Source organism: Equus przewalskii, chromosome 7, assembly GCF_037783145.1.
Source record: "Equus przewalskii isolate Varuska chromosome 7, EquPr2, whole genome shotgun sequence".
NCBI classification, from domain to species: domain Eukaryota; kingdom Metazoa; phylum Chordata; class Mammalia; order Perissodactyla; family Equidae; genus Equus; species Equus przewalskii.
In genome coordinates this window covers 50,004,409-50,022,040 of record NC_091837.1, presented here as the reverse complement: position 1 = coordinate 50,022,040, position 17,632 = coordinate 50,004,409, and the positions used below count along the sequence as shown (strand labels likewise).

The 17,632-nt window shown below is 40.9% G+C and overlaps 1 long non-coding RNA gene across 2 annotated transcripts in view; it reads right to left on the bottom strand.

Moving 5' to 3' along the window:
* The window catches only part of LOC139084522 (uncharacterized), a 260,226-nt gene that overhangs the window by 90,782 nt on the left and 151,812 nt on the right, over window positions 1-17,632 (bottom strand). The gene's annotated exons all lie outside the window — the stretch shown is intronic.

Here is a 17,632-nt window from a genome sequence, read left to right as displayed (position 1 = left end):
AATGACTACTTCCTCTGAGCACCTACTCTGGGCTAATTTAGAACTCTGCCAACAGTCTAGAACACAGGCCTCAGCTCTTTCCGTTCCTAACGATTCCGTTTTCACAATCATCCCACCAAGTTGCTAGAGGAAACCCGAAGTAGTATAAAACGCATATTCAGTTTTCAAAGTTTTTGCTCCTCAAGTCACTTTGATTTCACTAAAAGCAATCATTCAAAGGACATCTTGTAAGCTGGTATCCCAAACAAACAGACTAACGTGTAGCAGGAGTGATTTGAATTCTAAGAGATTTTTCCCTGAAATAAGCTTTGTAGTAAAGGTTGTGATGCCGAGAAAAGATAAAAAGGAGCAAAGTTGCAGACAGAGTTCAGAATGACTTAAAAATCAAATACCATCATCAAATGTTAGGAGTTTAGCCAGACGAGCTCACAGCAACATCTCAGGCCGCTGTTCTTTCATTAGGATTTCTATTTCGTATACTGTGAAGGCTGATGTCAAGGGGTGAACCAGCCCTGGGGGGGCCCCTAGGGAGGGTTCAGAGGGCTCCCAGTCAAGGTTGGCCCTATCATTAGGCAGAACAGGCAGTAGCCTAGAGCTGTGAAATATTAGGAGCAATGAAAATACGTAGTGACTGGCTATTCTGTGACTGACTGTAGGCTTACAGGCACCAACATTTTCTAGTCCACCTGGGGCAATAAATGTCTTCATCTCCACCTCTCCATTCAATCAGGGACATACAGTATTGATTTCCAACATTAAGTTACACTGAGGGTTTGTGGGGGTTTTTTTTACCTTTATTGTTCAACACAGAGATTTCCCATTGTTTATAATACAAACGTCTTTTAGGAACAAAGAAAAAAATGAATAAAAGGAGTTTGAGTTACCCTGCACTCAGAAGTGTTTTAATACACAGATTTCACTAATTTATACATTTCTATTGCCTGAATAAAGACTCACCGACTCCCTAAGACAAGACCAAATTGTAGAGGACTCAGCATTGCAATTGTGTAAAGTCAAGAGGCATTATCTAAGGGCAACCATTCTGTACGTTGACGCAATGAAAGAATATGGAAGAGTTGCTCGTTGACATTCAAGGACCTACATACTTGATGATACTGATTCAAAAACCCTCTCCAAACCAGCCTCCATCCAACCAAGAAAGAGTAACCGGGACTCTCATTGCCCTCTGTAAAACGCACTGTTTGGTACCCATGCAATGCCAAGTTCTCGTAACTCATAGACCACCCAATAGTGTCCCCATACAATTCTGCCCAAGCCCCTGAGTCAGATGCTCAGCAAGACACAGAGGTTCCTGTTCCTAAACCCAGTGTTGCCAGTTGTACTTGTTACCGTAATTATGTAATTTAACTAAGTATTATTGAAAGGAACTTATATAAATACAAAGAGCATAAGATCTATTTTGACAAAAGCCACATCAAATGTGTTGAAAAACCAATAAAAATGTTGCTTCAAAAATGCTTTCATATTAAGTGTGAGCAAGACAACTGTAAAGGATCGAAAAGGGGGAAAATCATAAAAATCTAGACGAATACTGATCTCAGATTGCCTTGTAAATTTCTGTAAGTTCTCCCTTCACTTAAGAAACTGACTCTGAACATTGTAAATGATGCTGTATGCATTTCACTTGTTCCAAAGAGCCAAGGAAGAACATTAATCGGCAAGTCTGAGCTCAAGGACAAGGTCTTGACTTACTTCACAAGGCTTGTGAATTAGTGTATGATTATGGGTTTCCAGTTTAAATAAAGCCTGTAAAATTTGTGTAAGCTATATTTTATGATTCTCCACTTAAACGGACTTTTTTTTGATTGAGCAATCAACTAAGTGTTCTATTTTGATCAAAGAAGAATGTTATTATATAACACATGGAAATGGTAATTGGGGGGTTATATTGAGGTAATTTCCCCTTTCTTTAATTGTCAGGGGCAACCTCACTTTGAAAGATACAGAAATACTGTATATATCCTTGCTAGTGATCTTGATAATAGGTTGACATCAGCATCTGTTTCCAGCTCAGATGGCATACAATTCCCTCCCCTGCTAAGAGTTACTGTTTCTGTGCCTCTCCCAAAAGATACAATAAAAATAAGATTGAAAATGGGCTTTTAATCTTGGAGTCATAAAAGAAATGTTGAGGGATGGGGTTCAAACCACTCCCAGATGAGACATCACAAGTTGAGAAGAGAAAGAGCATATGGTTTTCCATGTGTGAGGCTTCCTCTTGCAGAACAATAAAGGCAAATTACAGACAGGATCAGGAACATCCTGATTATGGCTTTGGTTTAATCTGTTATATCTTGGATTCTGGGAAACAAAGCAGGGCAACATGCTTCACTGTCTAGCTTCATCCACACAAGCTGTGATTATTTCTACACAGAAGATCAGAGACTGTTATAGGGTGATGATTCTGAGGTTGTCTAGCTGTCTCAATGAAAAATGCCCCAGCTGCAAATTGATTTCCAAATAGCCAGTCCTAATGGGCCACTTTTAGTGAATAAACAACTGAACCAAATCTTGTTATTTTGTAGTTAAGGTGAGTGGACAAGTCAACCATATACGATCTGATCAGTTTACTCATTAAAGAAAAAGTTGATTTGTTTGTTCTAACACGTTGCCTGTGTCACATATATAGTAGTGACACAGCAGAAAAAAATTTGTTAAACAGCTAATCATTTTATAACTTATCCCTATAAACAGAACAAAATTCTATTATCATGGGATTTGATATATCCAGAATAGGAAATATCCAGGTTAAACTATGTTCCTGCAAACATCTGCTAACCTGTGAATTCTATGACACAGCGTTACTTTTCTTTGCCTCCATCTCAAGACTCATCCTCTCTTTATATCCCTACCATCCCTCTAGCTCTATTTAATCAGCAAGGATTACTGCAACCATTTTTCTTAACTTTACAGTCTTGGTCAAACTACTGTCTCTGTACATTCTAGGAAAGATTCACCCTAGAAGGTGAGCCACTTTGAAACCACACCATTAAGCTGGTAATTCCCAGGATCCCTATAGCTTCCTGTCACCAGACACAGTCATCTTTGTCTTAGCAGAGTCCTAAGAGGAAATCTTGGAACATGTTTGCATTATAGCTCCCTGCTGAGAGCTGGTAACCCCCTGGGATTCCACCAATCCTTACTTACTAAAAAGGAGATAGCAGAGAAATAACATACTGGCCACCTGTTTATTTTTATTTTAAACTCAGAATTTCCCAGAAAAAAATGTAATTCCAATGGGAGCATTCCAAAGAGAAGCCTGAAAGATACATAAAGTTGTGCTCTCAAAGTGGAGGAAAGAAAAGAGGAAGAAGGGAGGGAGCGAGGGAAAAAAGGAAAGAAGGGAAGAAAAAGGAAAGGAAAGACATGGAAAGAAAAGAGAAAAATGGCACGTTTTCTATGAAGAAATTAAATACTATTTTAAAAGATAAATATGAAGAAAAGGGGTAGAGAGTCACTGAATAGCTATAGCTTTCTTGAGGTGATGACCATATAACACTCTCAGAGAAAACTCTAAGAGTGCAGGAGAATGTAAACTAGTGGGGAGTTACGGACTATCTCCCCACCACCATTGTGCTCCATTGACAGGAGGTTTTAAAAATACATATTCAGTTGGAGCCTAGAGCAGGGGCTCCTCCAAAGTGCTGGAAGCATTAGTCATTGTCTCATCTCTGCTCAAAGCCACAAAGCGTCATCCACAATGTAATACTGATAAAGGCTTAAATGTTGGGTACCATGCCATGCAATTTTCCTCACTTCTCACAGCCACCCCAATTTAAAACAGTCTGTAGATACTTTAGATGTAAAGTTAGATTGTATATTTGAGATTTTTCTTGTTTCCTGCAATAGGCCTGTATTGCTATAAGCTTCTCTCTTAGAACTGCTTTTGCTGCATCTCATAGATTCTGGACCATTTGCATTTCCATTTTCATTTGTCTCAAGGTATGTTTGATTTCCTCTTTGATTTCTTCATTGACCCACTGTTTACTTAATAGCATGTTCTTCAGCCTCTATGTGTTGGTGTTTTTCCCAGTTTTCTTCCTGTAATTTATTTCTAGTTACATACCATTGTGGCCAGAAAAGATGCTTGATATGATGTCAATCTCACATTTTTCCAAAGAAGACATACAGATGACCAACAGGTACTGATCAACTAGTCAACATCGCTAATCATCAGGGAAATGCAAATCAAAACCACAATAAGATACCTCACACTTGTCAGAATGGCTGTTATCAAAAAGACAACAAATAACAAGTTTTGGTGAGGACCTGGAGAAGAGAGAACCCTCATTTACTATTGATGGGAATGTAAATTGGTGCAGTCACTATAGAAAACAGTATGGATGCTCCTCAAAAAATTAAAAATAGAACTACCATATGATCCAGCAATACCACTTCTGGGTATTTATCTGAAAAAAATCAAAACACTAATTCAAAAATATATATGCACCTCTATGTTCATTGAAGCACTATTTACAATAGCCAAGATATGGAAGCAACCTAAGTGTCCATCAGTAGATGGATGGATAAAGAAGATGTGATATGTAGATACAGATATAGATGTAGATATATACACAATAGAATATTACTCAGCCATAAAAAAGAACGAAATCCTCTCATTTGTGACAACATGGATCAATCTAGAGTATATTATGCTAAGTGAAATAAGCCAGACAGACAAAGAAGACTATGGTATTCTATTTCACTTGTATGTGAAATCTAAACAAAACAAAGCAAATATTAACAAACAAACAAGAAACAGACTTGTAGATACAGAGAACAGATTGATGGTTACCAGAGGGGTTGGGAGAGAGGGGAAGGGTGAAGCAGGTGAAGGGGATTAGGAAGTATAAACTTTCAGTCATAAAATAAAGAAGGCATGGGATGTAATGTACACCACAGGGAATATAGTCAACAATATTGTGATAACTTTGTATGATGACAGATGGTAGCTAGTCTTAGGGTGAGCATTTGAAATGTAAATAAATGTCAAATCAGTGTGATATACACCTAAAACTAATACAATATTGTATGTAAATTATACTTCAATAAAAAAAAGAATAAATAAACAAGACAGTCCATAGAATACAAAGATATCTGCATTTGGATGTTAACTGCAACAGCAGCTATAACAGCAAAAAAGAGAATATTACAAAAAATGAGCAACAATAGAAAATGGTGAAATGTATTGTAACACATCTATGCAATGGAATACTATGCAGCCATTTTTGGTTTAAAAAAACAAAAATTAGTATGTGTGTGTGTGTTACAAATGCAGAGAAAACGAGACAGATATTTATAGAACCATAGGAAATGTAACAATACAGGAAAGAGTTGAAAAGGGTACACACCATACTTAACAAAGACTACTTCTGATAGAGAATGAAATTGGAAGAATGGACAAGGAATATTTTTTAATTCCTATTTACATAATTCAAAATTTTTAGAATTGTATACTTTCTTTTTTGTGATATACGAGTATTTTCTCTCAAATTTCAAAATGTAAATCTTTTGTGACAATAGTCCTGCGCACACTCTGGGTAGGAACCACAAGTTCCAGCATCCCAAGGGTTTTTAGGATGGAATTTGAAGAACCCTAGACATAAGAGGGGTTCCCGTTATAGAGTCAGGAAGCCCCAGAAGAAGGCAAGACAAGAATTTGTGGGCACACCTAACCTCCCAGGGTCTCCAAGAGGAGAAGCTGCTGAACACAATTTGTGGAGTTTGTGACCATGTCAGGCTTAAATGCCTAGCATGTGAATGTCAGAACTGAGAGCTAGACAGATACAGACAACAGATTGGTGGCTGTCAGAAGGGGGTGCTGGGCATGGGTGAAATGGGTGAAGGAGGTCAAAAGGCACAAGTTCCAGTTATAAAATAAATAAGTCATGGGGTGACCTTTTTTTTTAAAGATTTTATTTTTCTTTCTCCCCAAAGCCCCCTGGTACCTAGTTGTTTATATTTGTAGTTGTGGGTCCTTCTAGTTGTGGCATGTGGGATGCCGCCTCAGCATGGCTTGATGAGTGGTGCTAGGTTGGCGCCCAGAATCTGAACCTGTGAAACCCCAGGCCACTGAAGCAGAGTGCATGAACTTAACCACTCAGCCACAGGGCTGGCCCCAACTTATTTATAAAATGAATAAGTCATGGGGTGAACAGCATGGTAACTGTAGTTAATAATATTGTATTGCATATTTGAAAGTTGCTAAGAAGTAGATCTTAAAAGTTCTCATCACAAGGGAAAAAAATTGGTGACAGATGTTAACTAGACTTATTGTGATGGCCATTTTGCAACATAAACAAATATTGAATCATTACATTGTACACCTGAAACTAATATAATGTTTTATGTCAGTTCTACCTCAATTAAAAAAAAAAAAAAGAATTGAGATCTAGGGGCCAGCCTGGTGGTATAGTGGTTAAGTTCACACACTCCACTTTGGTGGTCTGGGGTTCACAGGTTTGGATCCCGGGCATGGACCTATACATTGTTCATCAGGCTGTGCTGTGGGGGTATCCCACATACAAAACAGAGGAAGAGTGGCACAGATGTTAGCTCAGGGCCAAACTTCCTCATCAAAAAAAAAAAAGAAAAGAATTGAGAATTAGAATATCAAAGATTGCATTTCCCTCCTAAGGGTATACTACATGGAGGAGTTTTTAGAAGCTAGCCTTCTTCTTCAAATATCCTGGAAAGTTGCATTGCTTATTTAAATTAAATTTTGTGGATTCCATGGGTAAAGAAGAATACTCTCGAAAGTGGTAACAGAAACTGTACAGACTGTTTTTTTTTTTTATTAATGTTATGATAGATTACAACCTTGTGAGATTTCAGTTGTACATTTTTGTTAGTCATGTTGTGGGTACACCACTTCCCCCTCCATACCCTCCCCCCACCCCCCCTTTTCCCTGGTAACCACCGATCAGATCTCCTTATCATTATACTAATTTCCACCTATGAGTGGAGTCATATAGAGTTCGTCTTTCTCTGACTGGCTTATTTCGCTTAACATAATACCCTCGAGGTCCATCCACGTTGTTGTGAATGGGCCAATTTTGTCTTTTTTTATGGCTGAGTAGTATTCCATTGTGTATATATACCACATCTTCTTTATCCAATCATCAGTTTCTGGGCATGTAGGCTGGTTCCACATCTTGGCTATTGTAAATAATGCTGCGATGAACATAGGGGTGCAACGGACTCTTGAGATTTCTGATATCAGGTTCTTAGGATAGATACCCAGTAATGGGATGGCTGGGTCATAGGGTATTTCTATTTTTAACTTTTTGAGAAATCTCCATACTGTTTTCCATAGTGGCTGTACCAGTTTGCATTCCCACCAACAGTGTATGAGGGTTCCTTTTTCTCCACAACCTCTCCAACATTTGTCACTCTTGGTTTTGGATGTTTTTGCCAATCTAACGGGGGTAAGGTGATATCTTAGTGTAGTTTTGATTTGCATTTCCCTGATGATTAGCGATGATGAACATCTTTTCATGTGTCTGTTGGCCATATTCATATCTTCTTTTGAGAAATGTCTGTTCATGTTCTCTGCCCATTTTTTGATCGGGTTGTTTGTTTTTTTGTTGTTAAGCAGTGTGAGTTCTTTGTATATTATGTAGATTAACCCTTTGTCGGATAAGTGGCTTGTAAATATTTTTTCCCAATTAGTGAGCTGTTTTTTTGTTTCAATCCTGTTTTCCCTTGCCTTGAAGAAGCTCTTTAGTCTGATGAAGTCCCATTTGTTTATTCTTTCTATTGTTTCCCTCAACTGAGGAGTTACAGTGTCCGAAAAGATTCTTTTGAAACTGATGTCAAAGAGTGTACTGCCTATATTCTCTTCCAAAAGACTTATTGTCTCAGGCCTAATCTTTAGGTCTTTGATCCATTTTGAGTTTATTTTGGTGTGTGGTGAAAAAGACTGGTCAATTTTCAATCTTTTGCATGTGGCTGTCCAGTTTTGCCAGCACCATTTGTTGAAGAGACTTTCTTTTCTCCATCGTAGGCCCTCTGCTCCTTTGTCGAAGATTAGCTGTCCATAGATGTGTGGTTTTATCTCTGGGCTTTCAATTCTGTTCCATTGATCTGTGGACCTGTTTTTGTACCAGTACCATGCTGTTTTGATCACTGTAGCTTTGTAGTATGTTTTGAAATCTGGGATTGTGATTCCGCCGGTTTTGTTTTTCTTGCTCAGGATTGCTTTAGCAATTCGCGGTCTTTTGTTGCCCCATATGAATTTTAGGATGGTTTGTTCAATATCTGTGAAGAATGTTCTTGGGATTCTGATTGGGATAGCATTGAATCTGTATATTGCTTTAGGTAGTATGGACATTTTAACTATGTTTATCCTTCCAATCCATGTGCAAGGAATGTCTTTCCATCTCTTTATGTCATCGTCAAATTCTTTCTAGAAAGTCTTGTAGTTTTCATTGTATAGATCCTTCACTTCCTTGGTTAAGTTTATCCCAAGGTATTTTATTCTTTTCGTTGTGATTGTGAATGGGATTGAGTTCTTGAGTTCTTTTTCTGTTAGTTCATTGTTAGTGTATAGAAATGCTACTGATTTATGCATGTTAATTTTATACCCTGCTACTTAGCTGTAGTTGTTGATTATTTCTAATAGTTTTTCTGTGGATTCTTTGGGGTTTTCTATGTATAAGATCATGTCGTCTGCAAACAACGAGAGTTTTACTTCTTCGTTACCTATTTGGATTCCTTTTATTTCTTTTTCCTGCCGAATTGCTCTGGCCAGCACCTCCAGTACTATGTTGAATAGGAGTGGTGAAAGTGGGCACCCTTGTCTTGTTCCTGTCCTCAGAGGGATGGCTTTCAGTTTTTGTCCATTGAGTATGATGTTGGCTGTGGGTCTATCATATATGGCCTTTATTATGTTGAGGTACTTTCCTTCTATACCCATTTTACTGAGAGTTTTTATCATAAATGGGTGTTGGATCTTGTCGAATGCTTTCTCTGCATCTATTGAGATGATCATGTGGTTTTTGTTTTTCATTTTGTTGATGTAGTGTATCACGTTGATTGACTTGCGGATGTTGAACCATCCCTGTGTCCCTGGTATAAATCCCACTTGATCATGGTGTATAATCTTTTTGATGTATTGCTGTAATCGGTTTGCCAAAATTTTGTTGAGGATTTTTGCATCTATGTTCATCAGTGATATCGGCCTGTAGTTCTCCTTCTTTGTGTTGTCCTTGTCAGGTTTGGGGATCAGAGTGATGTTGGCTTCATAGAATGTGTTAGGGAGTTCTCCATCTTTCTCAATTTTCTGGAACAGTTTGAGGAGAATAGGTATTAAGTCTTCTTTGAATGTTTGGTAGAATTCTCCAGAGAAGCCGTCTGGTCCTGGACTCTTGTTTTTGGGGAGGTTTTTGATTACCGTTTCTATTTCCTTACTTGTGATTGGCCTATTCAGATTCTCCATTTCTTCCTGATTCAGTTTGGGGAGATTGTAGGAGTCTAGGAATTTGTCCATTTCTTCCAGGTTGTTCAATTTGTTGGCATATAGTTTTTCATAGTATTCTCTTATGATCTCTTGTATTTCATTGGTATCTGTTGTGATTTCTCCTCTGTCATTCCTGATTTTATTAATTTGCGATTTCTCTCTTCTTTTCTTGGTGAGTCTGGCTAGGGGTTTGTCAATTTTGTTAATTCTTTCGAAGAACCAACTCTTTGTTTCATTGATCCTTTCTATTGTCTTTTTTGTTTCAATATCGTTTATTTCTGCTCTTATTTTTATTATTTCCCTCCTTCTACTGACTCTGGGCTTTGTTTGTTCTTCTTTTTCTAGTTCTGTTAGGTGTCGTTTGAGGTTGCTTATGTGAGCTTTTTCTTGTTTAGTGAGGTGAGCCTGTATTGCGATGAATTTCCCTCTTAGGACTGCTTTTGCTGCATCCCAAATGATTTGGTATGTCGTGTTCTCATTTTCATTAGTCTCCAGATAAAATTTGATTTCTTCTTTAATTTCTTCAATGATCCATTGTTTGTTGAGAAGCGTGTTGTTTAGTCTCCACATTTTTGCACCTTTCTCTGCTTTTTTCTTGTAGTTGATTTCTAGTTTAATAGCATTATGATCAGAAAAGATGCTTGATATTATTTCAACTCTCTTGTATTTATTGATGTTTGCTTTGGTTCCCAAAATATGGTCAATCCTTGAGAATGTTCCATGTGCACTTGAGAAGAATGTGTAACCTGCTGTTTTTGGATGAAGTGTTCTATATATATCTATTAAGTCCATCTGGTCTAATTTTTCATTTAATTCTATTATTTCCTTGTTGATTTTCTGTCTGGATGTTCTGTCCATTGGTGTTAATGGTGTGTTGAGGTCCCCTACTATTATTGTATTGTTGTTGATGTCTTCTTTTAGTTCTATTAAGAGTTGCTTTACAAATTTTGGTGCTCCTGTGTTGGGTGTGTATATATTTATAAGTGTTATGTCTTCTTGGTGGAGAGTCCCTTTTATCATTATATACTGTCCCTCTTTATCTTTCTTTATCTGTTTTGCTTTGAAATCTACCTTGTCTGATATTAGTATAGCGACACCTGCTTTCTTTTGTTCATTATTAGCTTGGAGTATTGTTCTCCATCCCTTCACTCTGAGTCTGTGTTTGTCTTTGGGGCTGAGGTGTGTTTCCTGGAGACAGCATATTGTTGGATCTTGTTCTTTGATCCATCCTGCCACTCTGTGTCTTTTGATTGGGGAGTTCAATCCATTTACATTCAGAGTGATTATTGAGATGTGGGGGCCTACCACTACCATTTTGTGTCTTGTTTTCCGGTTTTCTTCAGTTTCCTTTGTTTCTCGTCCCATGGTTTAATCTGTTCTGATGTAGAGCTGCTACTCTCTGTTGTTGTCCTTCTACTTATCTCCTCTGCTCTTGGTTTTGTAGCCCCTTTCCTTTTTTGGATTTTTCAGGAATGAGGGTTTTCCTGAGGATTTCCTGAAGAGGAGGTTTTGTGGCAATGAACTCCCTTAATTTTTGTTTATCTGGGAAAGTTTTTATTTCTCCATCGTATTTGAAGCATATTTTTGCTGGGTAGAGAATTCCTGGCTGTAGATTTTTGTCCTTCAGATTTTTGAATATATCATTCCACTCTCTTCTAGCCTGTAAAGTTTCTGCTGAGAAATCTGCTGATAGCCTGATGGGGGTTCCTTTGTAGGTTAGTTTCTTTTGCCTGGCTGTCCTTAGTATTTTCTCCTTGTCATTGACTTTTGCTAGCTTCACTACTATATGCCGTGGAGTTGGTCTTCTTGCATTGATAAAGTTTGGAGATCTATTGGCTTCTGTCACCTGAAGATCCATCTCCCTCACCAGATTTGGGAAGTTCTCAGCCATTATTTCTTTGAATAGGCTTTCTGCCCCTTTCTCCTTCTCTTCTCCCTCTGGTATACCTATAATCCTTACGTTGCATCTCCTAATTGTGTCTGATAATTCTTGGAGAGTTTCTTCATTTCTTTTTAGTCTTGCTTCTCTCTCCTCCTCTGCCTGCAGCAATTCTATATTGCCATCTTCCAAATTGCTAATTCTTTCCTCCATATTATCGGCCCTACTGTTCAGTGCATCTAGATTTTTCTTAATCTCCTCTATTGTGTTCTTCATTTCCAATATTTCTGTTTGGTTCTTCTTTATCGTATCAAACTCTTTTGTGACATAGCTCCTGAACTCGTTGAGTTGTCGGTCAGAATTCTCTCTTAACTCATTGAGAATTTTAATGATGGCTGTTTTGAAGTCATCATCATTTAGGTTATATATCTCATTTTCTTTGGGATTGTTTTCTGTGTATTTGTTACTTTCTTTCTGTTCTGGAGATTTAATGTATTTTTTCATATTGCTTGATGTAGTTGATTTGCGCCTCCGCATGGAGATAGAGTTTAGTTGCTCCTTTCACTTGTTTCAGCTGCTGCAGTGGGGGAGCAGCTGTTTATACTGCACCAACCAGGAACCCTGTCCACAGTTGCTAACTGGGCCTGGGCCCCTCCTCGTAGCCACAGTGGCCCTTTGGATTCCCTCCTCTGCCGTGGGGGCCGTCACAGGGGGGCTTCAGGCTGCTGGTGCCTACTGTTGCAGCCCACCTAGATGTGCTCTCTCCTTGGGGTCTGCAACGGTGTTATGGGCTTTTCCAGCGGCCAGGGGTGGGATCACTTATATTTGTCGCTCCGTTGCTGTCGGCACCCACCAAATCTCACTTGTCCTCTATGGGTCGCAGGAGAGCTATTGGCATCTTCTACAGTCTGTGGTTAGTTCACCTAGCTATGCTGCTTTTGCCCTGGGGTCTTCCAGCCTTGTGGCTGGTGGCTGGGTGCCTTCTACTGGTGCTGTGCAGAGGCTTTCCCTAAGGCTGCTGTGAGCCTGTAGGGTTTCCCCCTAGGCTACGAAGCTGGGTCTCTGGAAATCCCCCCAGCCCCAGTCCTCTCCGAGATCTCCAGCTATCCCTAGTCCCACGGGGCGGGCAGCGGCAGCTGGGGGTCGCCCCGCCCTCTGGGATTCTCTCCGGGCCTCTCCCGGAGCCGTGAATGCTGGGCGTGGCCCCTCTGCTAATGGCAGACAGAGAGCTTTGTCTGCTGCCCGGGTGGAACTCCAAGGCTTCCCCTCCGGGTTGCAGAGCTGGCCTTTGAAACTTCCTCCAGCCCCAGTCCTCTCCGAGATCTCCGGCAATCCCTAGTCCCACGGGGCGGGCAAGGGCAGCTGGGGGTCGCCCCGCCCTCTGGGCTTCTCTCCGGGCCTCTCCCAGAGCCATGACTGCTCGGCGTGGCCCCTCTGCTAATGGCAGACAGAGAGTTTTGTCTGCTGCCCGGGCGGAACTCCGGCACTTCCCCTCCGGGTCGCAGAGCCGGCCTTTGAAAGTTCCCCCAGCCCCGGTCCTCTCTGAGATCTCCGGCAATCCCTACTCCCACAGGGTGGGCAACGGCAGCTGGGAGACCTCCGTACCCTCAGTGACTCTCTCTGGGACCCTCTGGGTGCCGCGAACACCAGGCAGGGTCTCCCCGCCAATGGTGGGGAGAGACTCTCCCCACGGGCTCAGGTGTGCAACTCCAAAGTTTCCCTCTGCGTTTAGGAGTAATTGCGGGGGGTTTAGGTAGGGTTCTGGTCACCTGTTTCCACCGTCGCTCCTCTGTTGTGTGCTCGCTCCTGCCCTAGATGTGTGTAGTTCCTCTGGGGGCGTCCGTTGGAAGAAAGCCGCTTGTGGGTACTAGGCTGCTCGTCAGGGTCGGAGAGTTTTCACCTATTTCCACATCCTCCCGGAGGAAAGTCCGTCCGCCTTCTGATGTATAGTCGCGTGGGTGTCTCAGACGTCCTGAGATGCTGTCTGGATATCCTTTGTCAAGCAATAAGTGTCCAAATAATTGTAGACTCGAAGGGGGAGAGACAAAGAGGACTACTCACGGCGCCATCTTGGATCTTCCCCCCCTGTACATACTGTTTTTAATAAGTGTTACCCTGCCTGCTCCCAAAATCATTCAGGACAACTGAAAAGTAGTATGTCATATGTAGCAATATGTAATGGAGAACAAATTTTTAATCTTCAATTAAGGAGTCATTTGGAAACAAGAAGAGTTTGAGACTATGTCCTTAATATAAACCACTGTTGTTGTTTCAATTTTCTGATAACAAGGTAACTTATAATACCCCGCAACAGAGTAAGTATGATTATGTGTCATATTTGTGAATAGTCACGTATGTTGTCTCACAGAAACATCCACCTCTTTCCACAAACTAAGTTTGATGTGGTTTCTCTACATTTCAAAAGTCAATGTAGAATCAATTTTCTCTCCATACAGTACTTCATTTATTCATTCAACAATTTTTTGAGGCCTTACATACTGTTGTTCCAAGAACTCTGACATGTGAAAATTCTTTGTAAAGTAGAAAGTGCTGTTCAAATATTCATGATCGTTTCCATTTGAGCAGCCATTTCCCAGTCTGCTGTTTCCTTACAGCGGTTATTGGTTACTCTTGAGGAAAAAAGGAGAGAATCTGGTGAGCTTCACAGAGGTGATAGAGAAATCTCAGCCCCTTCCACCTTTTACAAGATTATCATGTAATGTTGTACCCACAGGAAAGGTGGAAGGACTCATGTAGGCGGCCTAACAGCGTGCGGAATGTTGGTTAGGCAGCACCACCTCATGGCTGCTGGACAGAACCTATATCCTCCACCTAGGGAACATGGCCGCTCTGTCACTTTTTCCTAGATGGGTTTTAGATATAGGCAGCATAGGCAGCGACCCTATTATTTGTGCCAAGGGCTAAAGAGCGCTGGACCACCTCCTTAAACCTGGTAGAAAAGTCACTAGACCCTGTCAGGCTTACTCAGAATCAATGGGAACCACTCAGCCTACTCAGAGCCCGTAAATCCAGGGCACCACAACTAAGAAGACAGCACCTCGTGTTCTGTTTAAAGGCACCTCTTTTGATTCTCGCTACAGCCAGGGAAAGAAGAAATAGAAACTTCTTATAATAAATCCTGCCATAACTTAGCATATGTCTGAAAAAGAACCTCAGGCGACATTTAGACTGACATTCTATTTCCAAAGATTAACTGGAAAGAATATAGTGATTGAATGAGGAACAATGTCCCCTCCTTCTCATTGTGACACATAGATCTCGAGGAAATGCTCTCTCCAGGTCTGTCTTCTCTAACCATGAGTGATTGTCACCCGCAAACAGTAAGGTATACTTGGGCACCAAAAATGCAAAGGGGTGTTGTTTATTGGGTTAGCCCATGAAAACTTCTAACTTCATTACTTCCTCATTTTTTCTGGGGAAAAAATAATAATACCGTATATAATGAACACACCAAACTTTCCACCTCTTGCATCCTCTCTCACAGCTGCTGAATCTGGTCTTCGTCTGCAAGGCTTTCAATCCTTGACCTTTACCTCCTCACTCAATTCCTTACTACTCTTGCTTCTTTTCCTTGGACATACATCCAAGATGCTGGCTTTCTGGAGCCCACTAATCCACCTCCACACCCTCCTGTCCAATTTTTAATCTCACACTATTCCAGTCAGTCATTTTGCTTTTGATCCCCATTTTGAATACTGAGCGTTGTGCGGGTGGGGGACGGGGGACAGACACAACTGAGTAGATTGGATCCGCAACAAGTGCATGCCTTCTAATCCATCTCACCTTAGTCCACTGAGCAATTCTGTCAATTGTCTCTACTATCTCTATGGAGCTTCTCTTTACAGCTCTTCCAATTCTTTTCCACCCTTCTCAAGCCCCCACCAATCCATAGCCAGATTACCCTGTTACCTACTTCACTGAGATGATGGATGTCCTCCATTTGAACTCCCTCAATTATCTCCCCCTAAGCCTCAAATTTCCCTACTTCTCACTTTTTTCCCCTTTTATCTTCATTCAACCAGAATTGTCCTCCTAGGCTAACTTTTTTCCTCAGGGTTTTCTCCTCCCCTTTCCTCTCAGATACTTAATCTATGGATCACTGCCTCTCTTCACATCTTCCATCTCTCTCTCTCCTTGCGCATCTTCCTTCTTTGGTTTAAAAATACAACTCTTCCTGCGAACCTTTTTTGTCCTCAAGATAAAGTCCCATCCTGCTCCTCTTGTTTGCCAACAAAGAAACAGTAGCTGGAAACTACTGGAAACTATTTCGGGAAACAGTAGTTGCAACTCATTGTCACCACATCATTCCACCCCTTTAACCTTCTAATCACTATCAGGTTTTTCTGCCACTATCCAATGGCATTCGGACTTTCCAAGGCACCAGTATCCTCATTACCAAGTTGGATGATTTTTCCTTGGGTCTCACTTTTTTCTATCTTTCCTCAGTATCCAGCCTTGTTTACCATCCCCTTCATGAAACCCCTCCTGCACTGGCTTCCAGAACCATATCCTCCTACCTTTCCACTCATTCCTGCCCACTGTTCCTGCTTCCTTTACCTTAGAGTTACCTCCAAGGTAACCATGTACCAGGCACATGGGATACCTTAGGGAACAATGCAAATAAAAATCTCTGCCCCCATGAAGCTAACACACTAGGAGGAGACAGAAATTAACATAGTAATTAGACGAATTATTTCACATGTTAGAAGGTGAAGCAGATATGATTATTATCTCTGTCTTGTGATACGGAAATGATGCCTAGAGAGAGTAGGTAACTTGTACAAGTGCAAATAATCTGCACTGGGATTACTCCAACCCAGAGCTCTGACTCCCAAACCCACATTCATACCCACTGTGCTGTACAAAATCTCCAATGCCTGAGCAAAGACCTTTGGAAAAGGAACCCTCAGGTAGAAAAGAATTCTGTCCAGCAGACCTTGACTTTTCCCCCAAGCTTTGCCTTTCCATGGTACATGTTCTCTTCCAGGACCCTGATACCACCATGCTTAACCCCTGGCGCATGTTGCTCTCCATGTAAACTTCCAACCCAAGGAAGAAAAGAACAGTCTAAAGTTGGCCTTGTTTTCCTTCACTCACCTAACAAAGACAGACTGGAATTTGGAAAAATGTCAACACCTAAGGAAAAAGTTAACTTGAAAGTACAAAGACAATACAAGAGGCGTAACTACAGTGAATCTTATAAAGTACAGGTTTCTGAGTTAGGCATAAATACGTAAGTGACTCACCCAACTCATCAATTCCATCCCTCCCCTTGCTTTTGGAAAATGTCTATGTATAAGATCTCTGAGGCTTCTGTGGTCACTGTCCACCTCCAGGCTGAGAGACCCGGCAGAAGACACAGGGGACTCCCACTGCGCCTCCATGCTCCAGTCCTTAAGACACAGGTTATTAGCTCTATCCTCTCATGGAACAGCTATTGTGTCTCCACCTCTTCATCCTATCTCCATTCAGTTAATAGTCTTACTAAAATGCACCAATTAGAAGTTCTCAATATAATGATAACTTAACTATGTGGAAATCCATAAAAGTCGAGTTGAGTTAACAATTATTTATTTCCTACTATATGCCAGGCCTTTAGCCTGATACCAGATGGGCATTTAATCAATATTGATTGCATGAATGAATAAACAAATAAGTAAATAAATGTTTTACTGTCTGCTGAGGCCACACAGGTGAATGAGACATAGTCCAGTCCTCACGGAGCAACTTTAGCTCACTTGCTGAACATGCACACATACAAAATTCAACATATTCAAAAAGAAGCTCTTCATCTTCTTATTAAAATAAATCTTGTCCCATTTCCTTACTTCCTTTAGGATCCCCGTTGCACTTAATCCCACAGTCATTTGTACCTCCCTCTCTCTGGGTCTCAACACCTCCACACCTCCTTTTCCTTCCCACTCTCACTTTCCCAGGTCATGATTTTACCAGCTCTCAAGTAAGATTGAATAGCTTGCAGACCGGACACAGCAGCTCCATCTGTCCTGTGCCCCCACTCCCATCCATGCCATCCATTATCCACTCTTTCCCCAGAATGATCTTTCTAAAATCTATATAACCACATCAACTCCTTTTTTCAAAAACGTGGACTGGCTTCCCACCTTCGTCTTACCTGGCAGTCATAGCCATCCACAGTCACGCCCCAGCCTCCATCTCCAATCTTCCCTAAGCCATGCCCTCCCAATTTACCTGACCTCCATGCATCCTCGCCTCAGCCTCATTGGATTATC